At 44.0% G+C, this 27,999-nt stretch overlaps 1 long non-coding RNA gene across 1 annotated transcript; it reads right to left on the reverse strand.

Moving 5' to 3' along the window:
* Window position 1: 1 nt before the first annotated feature.
* LOC141373873 (uncharacterized) lies at window positions 2-27,994 on the reverse strand. Its single transcript, XR_012380253.1, has 3 exons — window positions 27,785-27,994; window positions 2,902-3,090; window positions 2-2,672 (listed from the first exon to the last, which is right to left on the reverse strand). It is a non-coding gene; the product is annotated as an uncharacterized lncRNA (long non-coding RNA).
* Window positions 27,995-27,999: the final 5 nt, after the last annotated feature.

A 27,999-nucleotide genomic window follows, 5' to 3' on the forward strand; every position in this document is an offset into this window, starting at 1 on the left:
AAAGAAAAGGGAGAACTCGTTCTCACAGCCAGTGCAGGAAAAGTCAGTCACTTCAATAAGATTGGCTAGGGGATATGCCCTGAACTGATTGGCTAGGGTCTGGTTTACTTGAGCCAATCGCTGTGCAGAAAGGATAGGACTTCCGTGGTTGGTTTAAACCAATTAGAGTCACTCATTGGAGTTAGGGGTGGAGCTGATGGCTCAAAACCGAAAGTGTGCCAGACCTCAGGGGAGGAAGGAATGGCCGGAAGTGGGCAACCTCCACGTGGTGATCCTGGCTCGCTACTCTCCTCCCCCTCATCTCTTCATTTAACCTCTCTGAGCCTCTGCTTCCTCATCTGTAAACTGAAGATTACCTTGATACCCACCTCCTTGTTGTGGTAGAGATTAGGAAAGAGAGAAGAGTAATAAGGAGTTTTGCACTGTGCCCAGCACACCGTTAAGTACCCAGTGAAAATTATGAGGGAGAAGATCAATGGAAGTAGGTGCACGTTAATGCTTTCTTGGGCTGGTTTCCAACAGCTCTTCCTGCTTAGTGGATGCGAGTGAAATGGCTATAAAAGGACAACAAAGACTGTTTAGAGAAAACATTTATGCTGATTTATCCGGACATTATTTAGGTGGAAAAAAACCTCAAACCAGGCAGTTCTAATACATGCAGAGGGTATTGCTTAGTGAGTTTAAGCATAATAGTAATAATGGCAGTAATAATATTAAAACAAAGATGAAATGAAGAAAAAAAAGAAAACGAAGACAGAAGTGGAGTAGTTGCAGTTCATCGAGCACAGCTGAGTGTTGTCCTAGGCACCCGACGTGAGTCGTGAGCTCTTGACCTTGGCTTTATTATATCTATTTGTACATGAGCAACGAAACTTTACCCAAGCTAAGGTGTTTGCCTGAAGTCAGTAGCCGTTATGTGACAAAACCTGGATGTGAACCCAAATTACTATGATTCCAAAGTTCATTTCATGTCTGTATTTCAAAACTACTTGCAAAGGACGGTGCCCTCATTCATTCATTCCCCCACTCGGGCTCCCAGCAGCTGGCCCCGGGGCCCCTGCCATGATTGGTGTTGGTGAAAAGAAAGATGAATAGGACCCAGAAGTGCCGCCAAGAACCAGACAGTGTCCACGTCCTGGGGATTCCTGGCTCATTCGACGAGTTCCCAGGGCCAGGTTGTCTGGAGCAGAGTTTTGCGCTCTTTCTCAGTCAAATGAGAACTGTTGAATCACTAATGATGATGGAGGCACAGCGTGCTCCACAGCTTGCAAGACACAGGGGGCTGCCCTCTCCCCCCCAGCTCCCTCTGCCATCTGCTGTCCTCAGTGAGACAGTTTAATCTTGAGCTATCTCAGGGCGAAGGAGGTCGGACCGTCAGAGGTCACCTTAACTCTCCATAACTCTGCTCCAAAGAAATAATTGTTTCGGAGGAAAATGGCTGTGACCAGTCAGATTCTCCTTTATTCAGAATCTGGACTAGATGGAGAGAATGGGTCTTAGGGGTTTATATTGTTGATTCTGTTCAATTCCCCCAGCTGTGTTGAGATGGCCTCTGTGCTAGGGATATGCAAATGAGTATCACAGCGCCTCTGGCCTCTGGGGTCCACAAGCTGACAGAGTAGACAGAAGCACGTAGAATGTAGTGCGTATTAGAAGAGAATTGTCTGGCATGCCTCAGTATGACTGAACAAGTTGTTAAAATTTCGGCAAATAAGTCCAAACGGATGAACACATGCTGTCCTGACTGCCGATCCACCTGCCCCATAGTATCCATTTTCTACCTTTTCTGCCCTGACCCCTCCTCAAGGATCCTTCCCACGCAGTGGCCCCCAACTTCCCCATGATCCCCAAACTTCCCCTGCCCCAGCACCGCAGTGGCCCTGTGTTTTGATTGGTCGGCATCTGAGCATGCATGGAACATCTGTTGCGGACTTTGATGTCTGGCCACACTTCAGCCATGCTCCCCAGAACTTCCCCCAAGTCTTGTCCCTTTACCCCCATTCTGCAGTCATCCTCCTCTGAGTCCCAAGAGAGACACTTACTGCTAATGTCAGCCCAAAGGAGTAGATATGGGTCAGAAATACAGGGCTCCCACGAATTGAGGTCTGCCTCCTGGGAATCAGCTTTAGTGTCCCCTGAACTTTGGTTTTTGTAGGAACACAGGACTCAACAACCAGATGGCTGGATCCTTTTATCTGGTGATTGGAACTCTATCCATTAGGATGCTTTCAGCTACTAGTAAAAAAAAAAAAAAAAAAAAAAAAAATCAAACTGGCTGAAACAAAAGGGAAAATTCAAAGGAAAAACACTATGGATCCCAAGCATGGTTCTGTCTCATTGTCTGAGTGATCACAGTGACCTCAGTGTCCATGTTCTGCCATATTCAGTTGGCTTCAGCCTCAGGTGGACCCCTCTCATTGTTGCAAGATGATGGGCAGCAAGCAAAATCAGAAAAAGATTGTATGTTCTGGTGTTTTTATCCTCAGTAAAAAAGAAATCTGTCCCCACAGCCCTTCAGTTGGCTCATCCTTCTGTCTCATCATCAGAAATGGATCACACGTTCCCTCCTGTTCAATGGCCAATGAAAGGATTGCAGTCACCATTGCTGGCTTTTTCAATCAAGATTCCCAACTCCTTCACCAGCAATCAGGAATGTTTGCTACTAGAACCTACTGGAAAGAGAAAGGTAGAATTGGAGAAGATGAGGTTGGTGAGTAAGGTAGGGAACATGGGGGTATGTCACTAGAAATCAGAAATTAAAAGGCAAAGGATTTTGTGGAGTAAAGAAACCTGGTTTGGAATGCTAGTATTACTTAGGCCATTGTTTCAGTTGTTAATTACTATGTAACAACCACCCCCAAACTTCGTGGCTTAAAACAACAACCATTTATTATTGCTCACTGGTCCACAGATCAGCTTGGTGGTTCTACTAATCTGGGCCAGGCTCATCTGAGCTCGTCTGGGCTTTTCCAAGTATCTTCAGGAGGCTGGCTGGGGTGGGTTGGTCTCAGGTGAGATGGCTCATCTCTGTTCCACATAGGCCCTCATCCTCCAGCAGGCTTTTCTGGGTTGGCTAACTGGACGGCTCACCTGAGTTCCAAGAGAAAGAGAAGAAGGAAGTGTTGGAGGTCCAGGCTCAGCATCGGGACACTATCAGCAGAACCTCATTCTAATGGCCAAAAGCAAGCCATGGAAGCGGGCAAAAGCTGCAAAATCACATTGCAGAGTGTGTGCGGAGTGTGGATCCTGGGAAGCGTGAAGAATGGTGATCACTTTGGCAATCAATCCACCACCGTGACCTTTGCAAGACATTTCTTTTCTCTACACCACCATTCATCACCTCTAAAATGACACTAATAATAGTATCGACCTCAAACTCTTATTTAAGGATTAAGTGAGAAAATGCGTGCAAAGTGCTTAACCCAGTGGTGGGCACATAGTAAGCATTAAATAAGTACTAGCTTTTATTACACTTGTATTTAGGATTGCAACTAGTCTTATTATCATTATTATTATGGTTGTTTTAATGATTATTATGATTTTGAGTATCTGTCTGCTGGGTTATGTCTCCCCCAAGGATAGAAGCCTAGTGAACTGATTTCCAAAAAGCCCAGACTTTATGGAAATCCTAGCTGACTCCCCAGAAGCCTGCTAATCAAGGGAGGGTGATTTCTGAGAGCTCCCCATCTGCCTTCCTCCTGCTGTTTGGTGAGTGCCATTGTCTCTGGATTTTTGCTGTGCTGGCTCCTTGGAGCTCCCTGAGCTCTGTAGCTCAGTGGGAACCCTCCAAGGGACGGTGGTTAGCTGCTATTTCAACAGAAACCACTAGTTTTTGGAGGAAGGGAGCAGTCTTCTCTCCTGGGACAGCTGATTTTTTCTCCTTTCTGCTGTTCCATCTGTGCCCAGTGCAGAACTCTCTAGAGGGGATAATAGAGTTCATGGTGCCCAGTGTGGGCTGTGAGTGAGGGAAGGAGAAATCTGGCAGCCTCGTCTCACACTTACTCCAACGCAAGCCTCCAAGAGTTAAAACCGGTTGGCAATTTCTTGGAAAAGGGAATTTCTCTCTTAAATCTGCAAAAGAGAAAAGTTTATCGTTTCATGTTTTAGGGGTTTTTTTGTTGTTGTTGTTGTTTCTTATGGTGGTTTTGTTCACAATGGAGGAAAAAAAAAACAAAAAAACCTCCCAGTGACGGTCCTGGTGTTTATAGGCCATGCAGACTCTGCAAGCACCAAGGAGCAAAGGTGCAGGGGCTCATTCCACGAGGCAGCCTGCTAATTTCATTTGCCACCACGGTTTTCCCATCTGCTAAGGGACCAGCCCAGACAATTTGCCATGTATAATTCACAGTCCTTTGTAATTTCAGCTCAAGCCGAATCAACAGCTTGCTCAAAATGCCATGGTGAGGATTCAGAAGGTGACGCTCCCATCTTTTGTCCTCACTCCGTGCCAGCGAGGGCCCTTCCCTGTGCACACCTTCTCTCTGTCCCGCTCTCCGCGTCTCTGCTTCTCGCTCCCTACCTTGTATCAGGGCCGGCCCAGGGCTTCCAGGTCTCTCCTGTTTAGCAGGCTCTGTATCTCTGCCTCGAAAATAGACTGCCACTGAGGCCATTGTCGGGGCTCCGCAAGGTAATTACGGCCCCCACCCCCGCCTCATCTGGCCAGGGCTAAGATGGATGCTCCATTTGCATTATTTATGTCTTTCCTCACGTTCCAGTGATGTGTTTGTGCATAACATATGTAAAATTCTGCTGACATGGGGAATTCATTTGGTTCGAGATGTTCAAAAAGCAGGGCGGGAGGCGACCTGGTTTGTGTAAATTCACAAGCTATCAGACAGCTTTGCTTTCTTTTCCCTGAGACACAGAAGATGGCTCCTCATGAGAGTTCTTTGTATTACGCTTGACAGTCGGATGAGCTCTTTTGCTTAAAGAGCCTTGGTTCCATTTGGATTGTCAGTCTTCCACCTTCACATGGGGCCGGTGAGGGACTGAGGCCTATTTTGAAGTTCAAATGCAAGCCTGTCCCTGTGTTGCAACTACAGCCAGAGAGTATCAGAGCCACGAGGCCTGAGAGCATCTCATTGAATCTCTTCCTTTTGTAGACGAAGCCACTGAGGCTGAGAAGCAGAAGGTGGCTCGCCAAGCAGCGAGCCGTGGTATATCAGGTGACTCAGTCCTTAAATCCCTTCCAATAACACAGTGTTACAAGGGGGCAGGCACCCTTCCAGGCACTTTACTTACTGTCTCACTTAATTCCCACGAAAGACTCAGACACTGGGACTTGCTATTCTTCTCGTTTCATAGAGGAGGAAACTGAGCACAGAGAGGTTAAATAATTTGTCCAGGGTCCTATAGTACTGAGAGCGGAGCTAGGACTCAAACCCAGGGGGCCTGGCTCACGAGTCCCTGATCTAACCACAGTATGCCTCTGTCCTAAGGCTTCTCTGAGCTGCCACGTTGATTACAGAAGGATGCCCAAAGCTCCCGCTTTGCAACATAAGGCCTGCTATGATCCTGCCCCTTCTGACTTTCTGAGCTTCGTTTCTGCTACTCCTCAGAATGTAGCCCAGAGTTGGGAAGGGCAGTCTTGTGCATGTCGTCTTTCAACCCCTGCGCAGCCGCAGAAGAATGGGCCCTGGGCCTGGAACATTTCCTTGACAAGACATGGGGGGGCCCGCATAGCCTCTGTGACTAGCTCTCCTTGCTTCAGAGCATTGTGTGCTCCCTTGTACCGCTAAGCGCACATGTCAATGGCCCTCAGGCACACCCCAGAACTCTGTAGTTCAGGCCCCAGGGGAAGAGAGAGAGTCACTTTGTTGCAGCACGAAATGGGGACTGCAGTCACACTGCCCGTGGGGGCTGCTGGGTGGCTCCAGGGGCCGTGGTGGGCCATGGCAAGGGGCTGGATCTTCCACACGCTTTCAACAGAACGCTCATTACACCAACTCGGGCTTTCTTACCTCCCCAACTGAGCACCGTCCTAGCCCATTTTCTGATGTTGGAATCACCCCTTAGGGCGCAGGTGATGGACGACAGAGCAACCAACTCCCCAGTGGCCCCGGGTATGAATCTACCTCCTCTGTGGACCAGGGCAGGGGGAAAGGACACAAAGAAAGGGCCAGCCCCTACCCCCGGGGTCAGGTAGTACTCAGGCTAAGGGTACCTTCCTCAGCTTCACCTTAACCTGACTTTCCTACGATATTGGAGCAAGGGCTCCAGCTGAATATTATGAGCCAAATATCATGAATATTATGAGTTTATTATTGAATAATAAACCACTTTTTATGACTTATAATAACACACATCGCTGTATTACTGCAGTAAGAAGCAATGGCAATTTTACTAAGGAAAGTCCTAGGAGATAGTCCTTAAGTGCTATAGACATATATTTCATACATATTCTGACACACTTCTACGTCGTGCTATGGGATGTATTCAGAAAATATAATTGATAACTGTGTTCTCTAAGCCAGTTGTTTTCAAATGTCAGTTCATAACAAAGCTTTCACAGACCCACAAAAATAAGGGCAGGATATAATGTGTGTGTGTGCTTCTAAATTTGTGAATGTCCTTTCTTGGGAAGCAATGTCACTTATTCAAAGATGGTAGGCTCTTGTTCTTTTAAAATTATCAAGGCAAGAGGAAAGGGCAAGACATTTCTTTCTTCTGTGAAATAACAGTGTTCGTCCTATTGGGAAAGTCTCGAGATAGTGTATTTCAATTTCTTCATTTTTTTGATATTCTATTAGATTCTTGGTTTATTTACTTTATTTTATTAACTCATTCGAAAGCTAAGCAACCTCTGTGTCACCTCACTGAGAAGATGATCCATGCCCTACGCTCTCCAGTCCAGAGTATCTGCTCAAATCTGGTGGGACTCGGTCCTCTGTCTCTCCGGCAGCCTCCTCCTCAGAGCCCTGCCTCCACGCAGGTTCGCATGCTCTCACAGAGCTCATGATGGGCCTGTCCTGACGTCGCCTCGAAACAAGAGGCCTGTAGCCCAGATGACCCTCCACTTTTCTACTCTTCTGTAGTTGGTCAGGAAGCTCTGCTTGGTGATCACAGCTGCTTCTTCCATGACCCTGTCCATGGTCCCCCTACTCTCTGCCCTCAGCTCAGCCGGATAGGTTCTTCGTCTGTGGGATGACTAAACCTTCCATCACATGATCTGTGTACTTCATGTCCTTGCCCTTAATGGGTTGCCTCAATTTCCCTTTGCCAGGGATCATCTATCTGAATTCTATATGATATCATTATCTTCCATCTTTTTGATAACGAGGATGTGTGCTTACCTGCCTATGTAGCTTGCACAGAAAGGCAGATACACACTGAAATTTAAAACCTTAGGAAAGGTACACAAGTACCTATCATTAGCTAAAATAAAACATTGTTGCCAAAAAGTTGAACTTGAATCTGGTCAAACTTCTAGATTTAACTAATAATTTACAGGAAATTCAGGGAAAAGGGGCCTGATATTGTTAATAAATTGGAGAGAGAGAGAGAGAAGTTGAGATTTAAAGGCTGAAAGAGACTTAAGAGACACATCAAACTATTGCCACGTATAGACCTTATTTGAATTCTGATTAAACCAAAAACTTCTTCCATCTCATTAGAAGGTGAATATTCAGTAACTTACTTTTTGTGTTTAATAATTTAAAGGAAAGTTTCTAAGAATAGATTGTTATTTGTTAAATATCAATGGTAGAATTTTTAAAAATATAGCATTATAGGCAAAATGAAGAAAAATATCCACTTCAAATCACAATGTATTTTTGTTACAAAACAGTAAAATAGAGTGTTCAATGATACGACATTTAAGCATAAAAATACTTTCTATTGGGATGAAATTATGAAAGGTGAGTAGAAAACAAATGAATTATGAAAACTTAGGAAAATAAAGAAATATAAAATTTCAAGAGTTTCTTTCTATATTAAAAAAAAAAAAGTAGTGAGCTGGGTATCACCTGCTCTGGTTCTTAGATTCTGTAGATACTTTTAAAAGGATAATGTAGGGGCACCTATGTGGCACAGTTGGTTAAGCATCCGACTCTTGATTTTGACTCAGATCATGATCTCAGGGTCCTGGGATCGAGCCCCATGTCTGGCTCTGGGCTCAGCAGAGAGTCCGCTTGGGACTCTCTTGCTCCCTCTGCCCCTCCCCCACCCACGTGTGTGTGTGTGTGTGTGTGTGTGTGTGTGTGTGTGTGTGTGTGTGTACTCTCTCTCTTTCTCAATAAATAAATAAGTAAAAGCGTAAAAAAAAAGGATAATGTAACAGTTTTGTATTTAATGTCAGTATTTAAAACATGCCAGACATTATGTCCTCTGTAACTGCTATAATTTGGGGTGAAACCATTTAGATGCCTGCCTAACAGTGTGACAAGGGTACACAAGTTTCAAAATTCTTTCAGGGGAGACACAAGCACAAGAGTTTGAAAAGCCCCCGTGAAATCCACCACTCCTCACCCTGTTTGAACAGGAACTCCCTTCTCACACACAGCACTTCTCCGCAGTGTTCAGAACGCGTTGCAGGAAGCCCCCCTGCAGTACCCTCCACAGCCTCTGCCTGTGGCCCTGCGGTGGCAGATGGTCTGCTTCTCAAGGTCCGTCATTCATCCCTTCACTTAATGAATGTTACTCGGGCAGGTACTCCGTTCAAAAGCCTGTGCTGGGCCCTCGGGAAATAACCTCTGGAATCACATTCAGTGTTAAATTCTTTACTTAAGTCCTTCTGTGACTGAGGCTAACACCGACCAAATTGTTCCGCTCCAGCCTGACTCTGCTGGATGGAAAATAGTGAGACAGACGCATGCAGTGTCTTCTTGAAAACAGAAACGATCTTAGGATGGCCTTGCACAAGCATTGGACGTACACGGAAAAAAAAGAGTATTTCGGAAGGCGTGTCAGTGTTCCAAAAATTGAATTCTACTCTTAATTAAAATGACCTCTTGGTTCTCTGGCAGGACCCCTGAAAAGGTGAACTAAAAGCCAATTCATGAGGAGGTCCATGTCAGAAAATACCTCCTTATTACTGGTGGAAAAGAACACACGCACACACACTCAGGTGAGATAGGCGATGAGTCATATCAGTATTCCAGATCTGTCACTCCGTGCCTCCAGGCTTTGTAAATGCTCCAAAGATTATGTGTACATGGAGTTCTGATCTGGAGATGATTTACCTGCCGCAGGCTGACCAGCTCTGTTGAACAGAGTCGGCTGTATTTTTGGGGGCTTAGAAGATGACATTAATATTGCCCATATTATCACAGAGAGCAGACACAGAGTTGCAAGCTGCATTTCTGAGACGTGAGGGCTTCAGTCATGTGTGTGCGCTGTTTTCCGGTGCGTGTGTGAAACCCAGCAAGCTTTTTTTTTACTCTTGGTTATGTATTTATATGCACCTACCTTCCTTATCCTACACACACACACTCATTTGCACACTCTTGTGCACTTCAGTGTGATTCTTGCACACAGCTATCCCTTCTTTGATTGTTCAAAGAAAAAAACCCCTGGGGATGAAAACTCACTATTCCTTCCTGAACAACACACGAGGCCTGCCTCCTCTGGGCGTAGATGGTTGGGATGCGGTCTGCAATCTAGTTTTTTGCCTCTTTGTGTTTTGTTTGGTTTTTAGCAATCAGAGAGCCGGCCCCTGTCCTTGCACAGTGATTACTTAAAGCATCAAAAAGAGATCTGATCCACTGTTCTCAGAAGCTGACTCTAGGCATCATAGAACCCGAGGGATTTCTGCTTGTCCCCTTTATTTACTCACCCTTTCAACAAATATTTATTGACCACCTATAATATGCAAAGCCCTGGGCTAAGTGGGAGGCAGAATTATGTGTATTCCATAGATCCTGAGCCATGTATTTTTCAACATCTTATTGTCTCTGAATTTGGGCTGTTTCCATGGCAATGCCTTTTTGCTCAGTGGCACCCAAACGATTCCATGTCCTCTGACCAATGGCCTCTTAGATTTGACGGGGAAACTACATTGTCCGCGACTTCTCTGCTTTCACCAAAAGGAAAAATATGCAAAACAGGAGAAGGTAAAACTCCCAAATTGGCAGACTTTCCACTTATCAGCTCTTGCAGCAAAAAAAAAAAAAAGAAGAAGAAGAAGAAGAAGAAGTCTTAGATGCTTGTGTGATTTGAAGATGATCTGTGTGTTTCATTTACTCACGCTCTCTGTGGCCTTAGAAATAGATCATAACTGAGTATGGATTATCTATTGTGATTCTGTGGTTCTTAAATTCACAAATGACTTTTTTATGGCTGTGGAGTGAGTGTGTGTGTGTCTGTGTGGGTGTAGTGCTTTCTACCAAGAAACTTACTTGGAAATTGATTTTTGATCCATTGTTGAAGCCATAATTTGAGGAGACAGTTTCTTAGGATACATCGATAGTATGTCAGTAGAAACTAGTTAGCATTATTTTTAACAGAGCAAAAGAAAGGTTTTTCTGTTAATACTATTCATTCAAACGTTTTTCGAGTCCCTGTGATGGGTCTGGGGCACCACAAAGCACTGTTAGGAGACAGAAACAAATGGGATACTACTTTTGCCTTCACAAGACTTAGAAAAGGAAAATCTGTAAACTATGAATGGTCACATAAGGGAGAATAAAATGAGTCAGGTGATCAAGACCCAGGGATGCCTACGTGAGATCTGTATCATTCCACAGCAGTACACTGACTTTTAAATATAAACAAAATGAAGGTAGTTCCATTTCCTCTGAAACATGGCTACATCAGAGACAAAGACCCCAAGGGGAGCTGAGAACAGTGTCCCAAAGCAGCCCTTCCATGGTTGATACAGAGGCAGCTCCCTTCCATAAGGGAGGGGTGGTGAGGACTATTTATTTTGGAAACTTCATCATCAGCCCAATTCTTTGTGCCTCCTAGAACTGCTGTCATGACTTTCTACCCAATGATAGGTCTTACCAGTAATGCCCTGCCTCTCATCCCAAGAACCTTGCCCCTTTCTTCCCTGCTCAGCTTCTCCTTGACCCTCCCAATGCTCTCAATCCCTTGCAGAATCCTTTCGATCTCCTCATATAATGCCACCTTCCCTTCTTTTGAACTCCAAGCTCTTCCCGGCAGGACCTGAGCCTGTGTGACACCGAGTAGACCCTAAAAAGAAATGTTGCTCTATCAAGGAGGAAAGAAAGGAAGAGAAAGAAGAGAAGACAACCCCTCTTCTTGACTCTGTGAGTTTACTAACCTGAGGGGAATTGGGGACCGGCCACAAGCAGGACACGGTAGCTTGGACAGCAGAGAAAGTCCCCCTCTGGGCTTCCCTACGAGAAATATCCGGGAGCAGTGGATCTCAACCAAAACTTGTGCCCCCAGCACATGTGACAGTTGATTTTTCACCTGAATGACCGATGGTTTGGGACCTAGTCAACTCACCTGGAATCCCCAGAGTGTTGACTTTTAAGTCACTTTTCTCTCTTGGTGTGCAAGTGATTAAAAGTGAAGTGATGGAAAAAGATAATATTAAATCCACTCTCACTTATGGGGAGAAAGGCCGGTCACTTGCAAATTTTGCTGTTTTATTGTTAGTAATGGATTTCTTGAGACGAGCTGGTTTGTAGACACCCCAGCACCATCATCAGCCCCCTCCCCAGCACACTTCCCACCAGGCCTTGCTTGCCTCCCCCCCGACCCCAGGTCAGACACAGAAGACAGAACCCAAAGCAGCAGGAGTTCTTCCCTCACCCAGTATCCAAAAATCCAGCTTTCTTCTTTTAACTCCTAAAATATCGATAAACCTGTCAACAAAAGGTTGACAGGTTTATTGACATTACCAGTTTAAAGAGAAGATCACCCATTCTAAATATGTTCATCTCATTGAAACATAAGACGCAAGACCCTTTATTTCCCGTATGCTCAGGTTTAGGCTACTTGATTTGTAAACCATCAGATCCTTTAATAGTTCTGGGGAAAGGAACTGGCTCAGAGCCCTTCACCAGTGGCGCGGGGATATCCGCTCACGTTACAGTCTCATTTTCCCACCCTTCTCAGCCATGGGCTTCCTCACCCGTACACCACACCGTGGTGCTCACTAGATAGATAGGGTTCCCAGATTCAGCCAGTAAAAGTACACAGTTCCCGGCTAAATTCAAGTATCAGTTAAACAACAAATAATTTTTTAGTATGTATATGCCTTATGCAAATTTGGGACATATGCATACTAAAAATTATTTGTTGTTTATCTGAAATTTGAATGGACCTGAGCATTTGTATTTTATCTGGCAATCTTATCACCAGAGACCATTGCTTGGGATTCACCAAACACTTTTATATCCACCATTTCTTCTGAGCAAAGGGTTTGGAAGTAATAAGTACCAATAATGGTAGCAGCTCAATCATTGGGCAGTCTGTGGAAGGAGAAGGATGTGGAGACTTCCTAGCATCTCAGAAATCCCATATGGGCACAGGTCCAACCTGCCTGTGAGAAAGAAGACCAGCCATAGTGATAAGGGAGAAGGGAGACAGTGGGCAAGGAGGTAACAGATCAAAAGAGGGGCAGAGCATCTTCCAGGGACCACAGCAGACACGATGTGCCAGGCTACCCAGAGTGTCATGCCAGGAAAAGCCGATTCTGTCCAGTTCTGGCTCCTCCCTCCTGAGTCTCCAAGGAAAGTGGAGAACGTGACAGAGCTTTGGAGACCATAATATTCAGACAGAAGACCTCAACTGATTTTCAGCTTTCTTCCCTTTGCATCTTGGCCCAGGACTTTGACACAAGTTCTCATAAAGCCTTGGCAAATATCTATAGGTGGGAAATGGTTATAGGTACCTTGATTAGCTCAGAGAAACAGTTAAATCTGAGTGTGGATCGTTTAATCACAGTATCTGGAATATATAAACATGGCACATATTATCTCCACCACCCCCCTTTTTTGTGGCCTCAAAATTTGATCCAAGTCTGGGAGTTAAAAAGTCCCATTTTGTGTAATCAGGTTCTGGTTGAACATGATTGCTGAATTATTTTAAATTGAAGACACATGTCTGGAGGCTGAGCTGTGTGTATTATTTCAGGATGGCGTCCATTAGGTCTTATCCACAGGGGCTATCTTCAACTTTTGCCACATTCAATGCATTCTTTATACATCAGTATTTGCAAAATGGTGAATCATATATAAGGGAAAATTGGAGGGAATATGGTACTCGTTAAAGGGTGATTTTTTGAAATTATCTTGAATGCATTATTCAGACCCGCTTCCAGTCTCCCCTGCTAAGGGTCCCAGTGCTGACTGGAAATTGTCTGGGGGGGGGGAAGGAATATTTTAAAGACAATAACAATGCATAAATAAACAAAACCCTGCAGTTGTGCAAGACCCTTTTGCAAGGATACATCTTTGAAAACTTTATAACTGAATCAACATTTACTTTAACTCCCTGTCAGCCCCCAACACTTGAAGTGTCTTAATTGCAGACCTAATTGCCGCAGCCATGGGCTTTTTCCCTTTGAATGCATGTGTCCCTGAACTGAGACTTTTGTCAGGCTTCACTTCACAAGGGCAGACAGTTGATTTTATAAATTGTTGCATCATGTCAAGGGCTCCTGAAGGACTTGAAGGTCGCTGGCTCTCCATAAGGAGCCGTGGGGCTGAGGAAAACCCCACTGCTGAATCAGTCTCTCCCAACGCCGCCTGCCCCCAGAGACGTCCTCCATACTAAGAGCTGGGGCGTCTGCTGTGTGGTTGTTGGTTTTCACTGCTTTAGTGAGGTATAATTTCCACACCATAGAACTCCCTCATTCAGAGTATACAGCTCAATGATGAGCAAATTTACAGAGCTGCGTACCCACCGCCACAGCCTAATTTTAGAACATTTTGGTCATCCTTCAAAAGTAACCTTGTGTCCATTTGCAGTCATTCTTCATTCTCACCTCCAGCCTTCAGCAATCACTAAGCTACTTTCTGTTTCTACAGATTCACCTTTTCTGAACGTTTCGTATGAATGGAACCATATAATATGTGGGGGGTTTTTTTCCGTCTGGCTTCTCTCACTTGGCATAACTTTTTGAGGCACACCCATACTGTAGTATATATCAGTACTTTGTTTTTATTGCTGAAAAATATTCCATCATATAGATACACTGCATCTTTGTTCACCCAGTCCTCATGACATGTCTGTCATAAATCGGCAGACATTTATTTGGGTTGCTTCTACGTTTAGGCCACTATGAAAAATGCCGCTGTGAGTGTCCATGTACAAACAGGCATTTTAAAATGAATTTGGAAAACATAAAGTAAAATGAATTTGAATGATTGTTAGTGTCATCCACAGTAAACTGTAAGTTGATTTACTTTTCATTTATTTAAGGGGTTACCCATGCTTTTGTTCAGGCCGCCTTTCGGAACATTCCAGAACAAAGTAGGCTCCCGAGTACTTTAAGAAATTTTTATCAGAGTGAGAACCTTAGTAATTCCAGGGCGTGAAGTGGTTAAGAGAAAAGGAAAAAAATCTGGAAATTTCGAGACTAAAAGCCACCCTCAGAGTGGCCTCAACTCCTTCCGTGCCAGGCATAACCTGGAGTTTAAAGAACTCAGAGCCACACATGCCGGTCACACAGCCCTTCCTTCTGGCAGCCTTGGCGCACACTGCCTGATTTCTGAAAGTCCTGCTGACTTAAATAACGTGGAGGCTACTCAGGGAGAAGTGAAGTTGGAAGTGGCAGGGAGGTGAACAGGTCATAACACGGGAACGGAGTTGTCAGGCTTTGTTTATTTTCATGCCTTCTAAGGCTTCAGCGACTGATAGGAGACACTGGCAATTCTGTCATCGAAGAATGAGCATTGCACACGACGGGGAAGCCGCTCTATCAAAAAGTGCCCTTGCGAGTTGCCCCCCAATCACCCACGTAGAGCCGTGAAAGACCCATGTCAGGAGAAATCCCTTTCCAGGAATCATCATAGAAAGCAGGCATATAAAAAGCCAAATGGTTTCTAGAATGTGGTACTGATCAAAGTCAAGCCCAGCATTCTTGTCCTGGCATGTCACTAACCTTCTCTGTGGCCTTGACCAGGTCGCTAACCTTGCTGGGCCCTGGTTTTCTCATTGCAAAATGAACGAGTTGACATCCTGATTCTTGCCTACGTTTTTTTTTTTTTTTTCTTCATTCAATATTCTGTTTCTCTGGTGACTTTGAAAACTTATACTTTTGAAACCCACATTTAAAAAGTTAAACCAGTATTATCATCCTGTTAGCAATCAACTTACTGATGTCAAGAGACACGATCTGGAACGCCAACTGGTGAATAATTAGCATTTGGAACACAATTTTTTTGACTGCCACACAAAGTCCCAGTGGCACTCCAACACTGTATGTAGATAGGAAAATTGTTGTTGATTTTTCAACATATTCTCCTGCAAGTCGTTTAGCTTCTTTTGTGTCAGAGTTGGGAATTAAACCAACATTTTAGGGCTTCCAGACCTTTATTGTATCAATTAATCCGGATTGCCTGGGAGCAAAGAAAATAATCATTCAAGGGGCTGTGTAAAATAATCCACCTAAAAACAAAACAAAACAAAACAAAAACAAAAAACCCTCTGACTCACTGGCCAAAAAAAGCCATTTTTCCCCCTTGTGTTTTTGTTTTCCGGTTTAGGTTCTTATTGGAATGGTGAGATCTTGCTGGAGAAAGGGGTTGGAGGGAGTTACTTTTCAACAATAGGTGGGTAAGACTCTATTCTCCCAAGAAGGAAGAATGTTCCCTGCTGAGAAGAATGCCAGCCAATCTTGTACCCTTTCTTCCTTGGTGGCCTGTGGTCTGTCTCTCACCCAGGAAGCAACATGACATCTCCTGCCCAGCCTCTCAGACACACAGCCAGCTGTTGAAGGTTGACACTGTTTTCATTAAGACTTTCAAGTACATCTCTTAATGGGAGCAGCAGTCTCTGTCCACTTCCCTACGGCGAGGACCCGCCATGGGGCTTACAATGTCTCCTGTCCTTTCAACTGCTCCATACAGAGCATTCCAGGGCCCTGGCATTCTGACTGTTCTTCAAAGCCAGTGACCAGCCCCGTAGTGAAAGAAATCTGGGGACAGATGGTATGAAATTGAAATCACATCATCACTAGCTTCTCCCAAATGCTGGCCTGTTACTTTGGCGAAGCTCCACAAAGCTCCGTGGCACTCATGCTGATCTGATGGAGGCCTGCGTCTTGAATGTGGATGCCTGAACATCAGGGCTGGTAGAGAGGGGGCCCATCAAAGAGGAAATTGCATTAATGTCGTGTGGTCCCTCCAAGGCCCTCAGAACCACATGTGCATTTGAAGAAGTTCACATGCCACCAGACAAATGAGGAGGTCTCTTTTCACTTATAGACCCATCTGTTGTTGAAGAACAACCCCGTAGCAGGGAGAAGCCATTCTGTGTTGGAAAGGGAGCCCAGTCCTTGAGATAAAGACTGCTGTAAAGGTTTGTTTTGGTTTGGTTTTCTGATTTTCATCTTTGAATTCAGCTGAAAGGTAATCTGGTGAGGCTGTCTGAAGCCAAGTGCACAGCATGGCATGGAGACCCCGACTTTCTCTTTGGATTTGCTCTGGATGGAATAGCAAATCCTCACGGGAGGGGAACAAATCGAGAGGAGGAGGAAGGGCCCCAGTGCACCCTGGAGGGATGGTGGGGATTCACAGAGAGGCCTACAGTGTGCTGGTCTCACTCCTTCCAATCGCCAAACTTCCATCCATGCGCCCAACAGTGTATGGAAGCAATCAGGACGCTTTGGTTGCTGGCAACTCCTAGCCCGATGGTATTAGTTTATTTTTATGGTGAAGAATTATACTTCCTCCTCTCTTAAATATTGCAAAACAGTATGAATATTGTATAAGTCTATAAATGTAAAAGTATTTTAAATGGCATATTACATTTCTTCCAGTTCTTACTCAAAAAAGCAAACGCAATTATTAAGAGATTAATATCTTTTTCTACCCCAGTGTCATTCCAAAAGGTGGGAGAAAAGCAGGGGACGTGAGGTTTGATGATTTGTATTTAAGAATCCCTGCCTCTCCACCTATTACTTGGATGATTAAAAAAAGTCTGAACTTCAGTATTCTTATTTATAAAAATCAGCATAATAACAATAATTATTATGATGGTGGTGGCAGCTTTAAATGATTATTATGAAAATGAAATGCTTTTTAAATTGTAGTGATTTATTATTATCTGTAGGAGGATAAAAAACCCAGTAAATTCACTGATGCATCTGGAAAAGGTCTGTCTTTGGTACGGGCTTGTCATTAGCATGAGATGCAGAGAAAAACCCTGAAAATACCGAGATGAACGGTGAGCTGGTTTGAACAACATCCTTGTCTGCAGTTCTCCTTCTGATCATGTCTCCAGGACATCCTCGCTTCTCCAGCATACTTCTCTGTGCTTCGTAAACGGGGAGATAGTGCTGTCAAAAAATTCCAGATCATGTCAGAGAAAATCCCCCTGCCATCTCGCATCTCTTCCAACACCCTTTCCTTGGAGATCAGACACATTTTCCTGGCAAGATGTTCATTATTCAGATGTTGCTTTGCAATTTCCTTCAACTCCTGCTCTCCTGCAGGTTAAACTATGCCTTTCTTTCAGGATATAGGGAAAACTTTGAAGAATGAGAAATTGGAGTCAATTGTGGATAAAGTTCTGGAATAGTACCAGCAAAAATAAACTGCAATATCGTCTTCATTGCAGTTGATTGCAAATGATTCATCACTTTCTCACTCATGTTATTGTAAAAAATACTGGAGTCCCGAGTTTCTAAATTAATGAAACCCCTTATCGACAGCACACTCTTTGTTTAATAACTTATTCCTGACACAGACCCATTGTATGAACATCTATTGATCACATGCTTAAATGGATCACAGTACTGCATTTCTACCCATGGGGTCCGAATTACCCACGCCTCTGTCGGTCGGCAGTACCCTGAGGTTTACTTTGGTTAATTCACAGGGAGAAGCTCGGAAAGACGGGACAGGAGACAAGCAGTATGATGCTCAACAGAAAGGAGCCCTGAGTTTGGACAAAAGGAGTCTGAGGTGGCACATTATTTACAGAACTATATCTTTTTAAGGTTACACACTGCCAAAAATCCATATGAAAAGTACAGTCTTTGGATTGAGTTGGGCATCATACGGATAAAGTAACGAGACGCTCTTAAAATTTCATTTTCATCTGGATGTTATAGAGACAAGCAGTGGCTTTTGCAATCCTGCTAGCAAAGCATTCTGAAGCTTTTCCGAAGGGGGATAGTCAGGGATACTTTTGAAATGTTGAGAAAGATCCCTTGTCTAAGATAGAAACAAATACAAAACTTTGCCCAACAACTACAGGCAATTCATGGATTGCCTGGATTTCCTATGACATATACCCGAAGTACTTCTCTATCTCCTGAATTTACTCCCTTCCTAGCTACTTTTCACATGAATTATGGACATGTTAACGATGGAGAATCTCCTGACAAAAAAAGCCATATGTCTTAAAGAGTCTGTGATATTCTTTATGCAAGCGATAGTATTGATAATTAGTATGGTCGTATGTGGTTAATAGTAACTTTTTGTTTCCAAAGCTTTTTTAGCCCCAAATACACAGCAGACAACAAAGACATCACCTTCGTGTTACCTTTTAAATATTATAGTTTAATACAAAAGAAATCTATTTTCTGGAAATGATTCCCCAACTCTTTGTTTTCCAGAAAGGATCTATGTCTTTGTATCCATCCATCTGTTTATTTCACTGTCGGTCACCACTGTAACAAACTCTTTCAGAGAGAAGAAACAGGTAAAATCAGCTTGGGAGAGCAATCCCAGTTAGAGAAATCCCAGATAAAGAACGGAACTAAAGCATAAAGTAATTCCTTTCTGTAGCAAATGATTCTGGACTAAATCTCTTCCATAAGAAACAAATTTTCCACGCAAATGAAACCTGGGTTTTATTTTTAAAGTATAGTGTTCTATTATTTTTGAATAATGAAAGGAGATGTAATATGCCAGCATTTCTTCCCCATTTTATTGAGAATTAAGATATAGCAAAACTCTTTTATAACATACGTCAAAAGCCCAGAAAGATCTTTTAAATTTGATCAAAGGTTTTCACTTAAATAAATCAACTTTTTGAAAGATGTTATCTTATTCTGGAGTGAATAGTTGCATAAATCCATATTCCTCTTTGTTAACAATTTAAAAAAAGTATTTCTTAGTGTAAAAAATCAAAAGCATCTCACAGCCAATTTAAATGTCATGAATTAATTTCAGACAACCAAAAATTATAAAAAGGCATATGTTGGTTTTCATTTTCACCAAGTAAATTATGGTAGTGAAAATACCCAGGTCAAGGGATTTCCTCATGCCACAAAGCCTCCTGTGTTATTTACCGAAGACCCAAAAAAGAAAATAATTACATTTGGGCAGATTATATAGGCGAGAATATTGTTTAATTGTACCTTAAATGGAGTCTCCAAGGTGGCTGCTTTATATAAGAAAAGAACCCACAAACATAAATTTTATAAGTGGGCTGTTCTGCATTTGTGGAGGGAATGTTTCCTTTTCAGAATTACAGATACATAAAAATCATGCGTCTCCGCTGGTGAAAGACCAGTAAACGCTGATGTGTTCTGTAAAAACTTAAATGCTGGAGGCCAATACTCACAAAATTTAATGATCTTTCTGCTAATAAAAGCCAACTTCTTAAAAAAAGTTAGGAAAAGAAACAAAACATACACATTCTAAGTGTAGTATTTCCAAATTTCGTAGAATGGAGTGTGTGAAATCACCTACTTTATATTTTTAGTTTGCTCATGTTTTTTAAGGTCAATTCTATTCACAGAAATAAACGGGCGTGTGAAATAAATACAGATGTGCCTGGGTCATCTTGTCATGCCTTGCTTTGAAGGAAACCAGTTCTTATTGAAAAAATGACAATAAGGTAAAATAAGAATGAGGCTGGTTTTTTAAAGCAAAACAAACAAACCAAAAGAGGTGGGGAGGACAAAGCCCCATAACAACCCACTTTCTTTTATATATGTTTGCCACTAAATTCGGGGATTTTATACACTGGGTACTTGATCAATATCCACCATGGACACCTTCCCTGTGCGTTGTATGCTAAGTTTCTCTTTCATTATTTGGAACTCAGCACGTTATCTCTTAGAATCGAATACTCCACTGGGTGGTAGGATTCCCTGGCTGGCTCACAAAATTCAGAGTAACCCACAATTTAGCTTGCTCTATGTACGAGTAGTGTTCACGCGGTTGTCAGGTGAAACAATTCCTTAGAAAAACTCATTCTCCAAACCATCTCAGGCTTTCAGTACTTCTACCATGTGGGCCTAGGAGTGGCTGGGGGGAAGGGAGGAGGGAGAGACACAATGGTTAATTTTGATGACTGTGAACTCCTAAACTCTCTAGGGTTGTCTAAGAAGATGAAATCATGACTCTCCTACAAATATAAAAAGAACTTGTGTCAAAGATTTTTTTTTTTAACTCATTAGTTAATGAGGGAACAAGTAAGATGTTGCCATCGGGTCAAAATTCAAGGAATCACACATATATGGGCAATAAGTTATGCCGAGATAAATGTACATAGAACGGCAAAAGGGTCTATCCATACAGAGAGCAATGAGCAACTACATTCTACCAGACACGAGTAATTTGCATTTCTATAGAGAAGAGGCCTTTTCATTATCACCAGTTTTCTACAACTCGCAGAATTATTTAAAAAAAAAAAAGCTGGAAAACAATGAGAAGTGGAGATAAATGCACAGATGCATCAGAAAGGACACTCAGTAACTTCTCTTCCATCTGCCACAAAGTGTTTCACGATTTTTCCTTACACTATGTGTAACATCAGAGTTTGTCCAGGTCAGTCATAGCCCTGGTACTGTGAGTTGGGTAAGAAACGCTGAATTCCAGACAGCAATCCCCCCACTGTCTGTTGATAAAGTCCATGCCAGGGCTGCCCGACAGAACCACAACGCAAACCACAAACGAAGCCGCATATGTCATTTCACACTTGCTGGTAGCCACTACAGGGGAGGGCCACCCTATGCCATATTTAAAAAAGAAAAAGAACCAGGTACAATTAATTTTAGTAAAACGTTTAATAAATGTATGCAATCATATCATTTCAACATGTAACATGTGAAAGAATTAATAAGGTAATTTATCTTCCTTTTTTCTTTTCCTTACAGTTACAAACTTTCAAAAGCCTGGGTGTATTTTACACTCACAGCACATCTTAATTCAAAGTAGTCACATTTCAGATGCTTTACTAGCCACATGTGGCCAGTGGCAACCAGACAGCACAGGTCTGTATAAATCAAACATTCATGAGTGAAGTTTTGCATTTCTCAAAATATTAATTAAAACGTTTAGGTCTATCTCAGCCCTTCCTAGCCCCACACCATTATTTTTAAGGTAGCCGGGTTCTCTGATTTCCTCATTTTGGAATGAAGTATGATCAATGCTAGGGGAAATGATAACTTGAAGTGGTTGTCTAGTGTGGCCCCGTGAATATTCTCATTAGCAGCTTATACTGTTGTCTTTTCCCGGGGAGACGGTACTCACCCCTGTGATGTGAGAGAGAGCGATGAGCACACAGGGACACAGCGGGAACCATAATAATAAACATAATATTGCTTTGCCTGTCACCTGAGTGTGAGAGCGCCCGACAAAAAAATTAACTTTTTTATTTTCATATCACCCTTGTGAGGTAGAGAGGACAGATGTTTCTCACAATCCCTCCTTCACTGAAGAAAGACAAGAGACACTTGGCTTCTTTGCAAGGGCGTAACTGAGGTGTATCCACCTCAGCATCTTGTCCGTTGTATAGACCTCCGCTGGGCACAAATCGATCCCATTCAGAGTTCTGCCTCCCGAAGCGGGAAAGGCCCCTCTCCACAGCCTCCTGGAGCCTGCTGCAGAACGGCATCCGTGCCAGGTTGGGTAGGAGCAAGAAGGAAATGGGGGGGGGCCTGCCTCTCTGTGGAGCCACAGCAGGGATGGTGTGGGGAACGTCCCTCTTTAAACCGACGTGTTCAAAATCTCTATATTTATTTACTGCTTTTTATTGGGACTTCTCCCCACAGGGATTTCTGAGAAAAGAATGAAAGTCCCAGGGTCAGACAACCCACTGGGATCCCTCATAAAAAACTTTATTTCAGATAGTTCTGAAGTAACACTTGGAATTCTTCCTTTACTAGTATAGTCTGGTGTTTCATATAATCTGAGCCAGGAGAATAAGCCATGGGGCTGTGTGTGTGTGTGTGTGTGTGTGTGTGTGTGTGTGTGAGAGAGAGAGAGAGAGAGAGGGAGGGAGAGAGAGAGAGAGAGAGAGAGAGAGAGACAGCCAGAGACAGAGGGAGGGAGTGACAATGAGAGAGAGAAAAGCCAAAGCCTGCTCTGAGACCCAAGACATTTCTCCCTTCTCCATTTTCTTAGGACCCGAGGGACTAAAATCAGTGTCCAGTGGCCTACAGATTGCCTTTCAATCCCCACCCCCACCCCGGCCCCTACCCTGTCTTGAACTTTCAGAAGAGCCTGAAAGTCTTCTGCCCCCGACCCGTCCAATCAACCATTTTGTCTCTGGTGGCTGCCATTTGCAGTTGTCACCTCCCTCGCGTGAATGGCACTTTTACCACCAGGCTGACAGTCATCCCATTCAACTGGCAGTGTTCGTCTGTATTTAACATTAGCTGCTTAATAGTAACCTATTGAAGCTCTAGGCTCTACAATGTTTGAATAAGGAGGGGCAGCATTCAGAAGAGACGACATGTGCTGAATTCAAGAAGGGGGCTATTGCTTTCTTACTATAAACAGAATTGATTATAAAACCAGAACCCAGAACTCCTCACCCTTCATTCTGGCGTGAGGGGGTCGTTTCTCTGCAAGGCCTTCTTTGAGTGCTGGCTTCTCCAGGTTTTCACTGCATTCCAGGGAGGGAGATAGAAACCAAAGCAAACAAAGTGCCCCCAAAGGACCCTGTCCTCCCTCCAAAAAGCTTCTATTTTTAATTCTCTGCAGCTTTTAAAACAGTTGAATGGGGAGATTTCAACAGTCTGTGGTGGAAGAGAATTCCTGCTTTCTCTAAGGACGCCCACTTTAGATAATCCCAGCTGGCCACGGGACCCCAGGCCCCAGGCTGGGCCAACGGGTTTTCTTGGCAGTTCCTTTTCAGCACATTCTGTCATCACAAAGTAACTTGTAACAACTGCGTTGTCCTCCCCGCAAAGAAGTAGAGAGCATGTTTTGAGCCACTTGCTCACTGCAGGCAAAACGTACCTACTTGTTCCCTGAGCTCTAACGCTAAAAACACGTTTCACCAGTGCCTGGGACGTCAGAGGGGCGCTTGACTTGCAACCAGGGATCCGTAAGCTCTCGGTGGGACTTCTCATTTGCCCCACAGCCGCGCCGCAAGGTGGGTGGCAAAAGGCAAGCCCCTCTTTGTCAGGTGGGGAAAGGCGGCAGACCCACGGAACCCAGCAAGGGGGTTCCCAGACATGTGTGGAGGATGTGAGCAGCAGAAGTGAACGTTCCTTGCGCGGCTCTGTCAGGTTTGGGGCCTCAGGGCCACTCTGTCCAAAACACACGTCCCAGGGTGCCATCCGTAGGCATCAGATGGGCGTTGTTGCCCCGCTGCTGAGCTAGGCACCTGCGCCCCAATCCCCAGCCATCTGCTCTGCTGCCCCTCTGGTCCCGGGGCCCGGGGACCACGGGAAGCCCAGAATCTCCTCGGCTGTCCTCTCCGTGATCCCAGGCTGCCTGCATCTGCAGGGCACACTCTCAAACAGACGTATCTAAGGCAGTTGGCCGTAGAAGGTACTAGACCCAAATAACCTCTCAGGGTTCTTAAGGATAGGACTTGAAGGGTGGCAAGGAAGTGCCAGATTAGCCGCGGGTGTGAAGGTGGTGGGAAGGGCTTCAACCAAGTGGAGAATTAGATAGCCCGGATTTCAAAGTTCTCTCTGCCTCCTAATGTTACAGCCATTAAACCAAGAATTTAAATCCTTCGCCAGAATGCTCTGTTTCCTAATACAGATTTCTTACTTGGCAAAAGACTGCTTATAAATGTCTCCTCCTCTTCTCTCCAGCTTTCAGAGCTCAACCAAAGCCCATTTTATATTAAATAAGGAACAAAGCAGTAGGAACCAAGAGAACTAATGTGTCCGGCCCATCCCCTGCACATTATTTCATCTCAGCTCTGAATCCAACGAAGCCCTATTAGTAAGTCAGCCCTGAACTTGCTGCAGAAACTAGGGGCCATCTGGAGCATATGTTTTCAATTCATTTACACTTGACTCATCAAACCAGGCTGCCTTTTTAAAAAGAGCTATTTGATGTTTCAGGAATTATTTCCACCTTTTAAAAGAAACCTTCTAGAGTCTTTTCTCCGTCCACCACGGGAAGCTGCAGAATTCTAGAAGAATAGAAACTCAAACGCAGGAAGGTTCAGGGACGGTTCAAAACTCAGAGCCATGAATTTAGAGAGGGTTCAAAAGTTGGCAAAGTGAACCCTCTCATCCCTGCCCACAAATAATAAATAACAATCACAATAAGGAAGAGGAGAAAGGGGGACAGCCACTGGAAGGCCATAAGTTATCCTGTCTTCAGACTTAACAGCTCTCTCCAATAAAGCAGGGCTTCTTCGGAGGACCTCGGTTGTGCTGCCTGCAGGGAGCGGCGCTTGTCTTCCATCGTAAATTACCTGGCCGAGGCTAAGCTTTCCTCCGGGTCCACCAGACAGGCAGCTCTGCAAGACCCATCACCCGGCGCTGGGCTGCTTAAATTATCCTTCATCTGGCTGTGACATCTGAAAAGCTAGGGGGAAACCGATCACCCCCGATCTGACCTTCCCATACCGGTAGGGTTTTCTTTCTTACAAAGGACTGCACCCCCAGAAATAGACACGGCAGCATCCTATATGCAAGCAGAAATAGGGGGAGGAAATAGAGCTTTCTATACACATGTCCCAACAAACAGTACGACGTTTTCAGACGCGTCCACGCTAAACTAAAGATGTCTTTTTTTTTTTTCTTTTTCATTGAGACGTGACCCTTGGTCCTTTCCTCCACGGACTCAGCCATCCTGATGCTTCCAATCACGAGGTAAGGAAGCGAGGGAGGGCTGGAGGGAGATTTAAGTTTCCCTTCATTTGCCCTGTGCCATCAACAGCCTCGCTGCGCCTTTCTGACCAGATTCGGATGGCTACGCACACAGACGGCCACGTGGCCGCAACTATCCTCGACTTTTGGAGTAAATGGCAGCAACGCCTTAAAATGTGATCAAGCCTTGAGAGCAGGTACCAGGCCAAAAGAGAAAGAACTCTTCTCCATAAACAGTTCCACAGTAAATCAGAAAGCCTTTTCTTCCATATGTCACCTGACATGTTTAATTTGTCTGCTCTGACAGAACTGTGGCCAACAGAGCGGACCATTGGTGAAATCAGAGCAGGCCTTTGTGAAGACGGACGGGCCAGAAGGCGTGGAAGGGCACGGCGGAGGGTCCCCGTGGTGGGCATCATGCATATATGCCTACGGGCTAGCTCCGTGTGACAGGGTACGAAAGCTGGGAAGGGAGACTTCCGGCCTTACAGGTTTGCAAACACATCAAGCCAACGGGCAGACACAGGAACAGTCATATTGTCCAAGAAATTTAACTTTGTTCTTTCTTCGCCTGCTTCTCCTTGGAATTCTGCCTTTGTCATAAATGAGAGGAAGTAACATAGATCCATTCATTTTCGTTTCAGCTTTTTACTTCTGGAACACAAAGATTTACACCAGAGACGGGAAAATGTACTCTCTCCAATGTCTGCACCCCCTCAAGGGGAAGCCAGTGGATTTATTAATGTCAGGTTGGCTAACCTTGGATCTGGTCATACAATTTGTTGTGGAAGGAAGAGCTCTTTACCTGGAGGAGGAACCCACCTTGATCTGGCCAACAAAATGGCTTTTGAATACCTACACTTTATTTATTTAGGAAGAAGGATCCTGGTTACCAGCTATGAAGCCGAATTCTCCCTTCCCTGAACCAGTTGGGATGCCCTATTATCATGGCATCGAAGAAGAGATTGTCTTCACTTCTGAATCTATATGGAAAGTAGACCATTTATTCCGATCCTGTGAAGTTGGAATAATTTCTCCCCACTGTTGCAGATGAGTAAACTGAGACTTGGACAGAGATCAAGTCATTACCCCAAAGCTACCTAGTGGCAAGACCCGCATTCAATGTGCCAATGGTGATATATATGTACCTTAATTCTTCATTTTTGCCCATTTCCTCTTTTCTATTTTAATATAAGGAAAGTGTAATACACACCCATGAAAGTGCATAAATATTCAGCTCTACAAATTCAGCATCTGGATCAAGAAACAGATCACTTCCAACCCACAAGCCTCCCTCGTGCCCTCCGTCATGACTCACCCCCTTCAACAATTTTACTCCTCTTCCCTGTTTGTGCCAGGGGCCCAGGGTGGGGGCATCATATTTGGTTATGAGCACATGCTGTGGAAGCCGCCGTCCTGGGCTGCAATCCTGCCATAACTTTTACAAGTCACTTAACTTCTCTGTCTCAGTTTTCTCAACTTTAAAACGAGGGGATTCACAGAACTACCTCACACGGGCATGGTGGAGGTGAAATGCTATAGTACATCTAAAGAGCTTAGATCAAGGTAAATAGAAAAGCTCAGGACAAACCTTCAGGAAGCACCAGCTACTATTATTGCTGGAACATTAGTTCCCACTCTCAGAGACTGTCCACGGGAGACTAGGAAGGTCCGACACCAGAGCAAGGGAGAGGAGGACAGAGGAATTCCAGGCAAGCACGTGCTGAATGTCAACAGAAGAAATAAACCCATCTCTAGTTTGGGGAAAGGATTCAGCTTTCCAGTTGCCCAGAATAAAGCGTTCTGAGTAAAACTATTACTTGAAACGTGCTACTTTATACCTGTGAAAAGCACCTGCCAGGGAGGAGTAGGCACACGCGCTGTTCCAGATCATCCATGAGCTTTCCGTGACCCTCACCGTCTAGAATCCAATGGGTGCTTTAAAATTTACTATGGCAGAAAGAAATGGGCATGGAGTCTTTTCTACCCAATTCACAGTTTCGTTCCTGGCATAATTTTTTCAGTAAAATAGATTCAGGCATTTTTCCATGGCACATTTTTTAATATTTTTGCACCACTTGAAATTTTTTTTTTTACCCATTTAATTTAGAACTTCTCAAAATTCTCTGCAGTATAAATCAAAAGGAAACAGCTTGTTTAAAGCATAGGTTCTGAGAAACCAGAAGCCTTGGGAAAATAAAAACACAAGATTGAGAACCTGCCAGGCAAATTTCCTTTTTTTCCCCAGCACTTACTGCAACATCTACATATTTAATGAAATACTTAATCCAGTTATCAAAGTTAAAAAAGAAAAGAGAGAGAATAATAAAAACATATTTCAAGTAATACTAAGAATGACAAGCATATAATAGCAATTTGAACCACGAGTTGACTACAATAAAGCATTAGCACAGTTTAGGTTCCCAATAAGTATGACAAAGATCGAGGCCTGACAGACTGATTTGTTCAGTTAGGACTGGGTTCAGGAAAACTCAGAATGGATTAGAAAAGAGGCTCAAGCTCGAGTCCTCTCTCCCTCGCCCTCACCCTCCCTCTCTTGCCTCTGGTTTTCCTTTTCATATTTGATTGTGAGATAAGCACACCGAGATAACTATTAAACTCTACCGCTGTGCACTCTCCAGTCCTGATAGATCTTTGCAAGGCCATAGAGATAATGTTACTTACAGAGCTTTTCAACAGCGTGGCCATGTTGCCGGCCAGGCCCTCTGTCTGATGGGAACAGAATGCTTCCTTCCTGGGTGGCTGGCTGGGCTGGAACAGTACATGATGTTCAAGATAAGACAACGGAAGTTCGGAGCACTGAGCTCGTGTGGTTTAACCAAATGAGGTAAAACAAGAAATGGAAGGACAGTGAGAAGCTGCCTTATATGCAGCCTCGT

The sequence above is a fragment of the Callorhinus ursinus genome, unplaced genomic scaffold, assembly GCF_003265705.2.
Source record: "Callorhinus ursinus isolate GAN/ISIS: 27379988/994484 unplaced genomic scaffold, GSC_fseal_2.0 scaffold12, whole genome shotgun sequence".
NCBI lineage: Eukaryota > Metazoa > Chordata > Mammalia > Carnivora > Otariidae > Callorhinus > Callorhinus ursinus.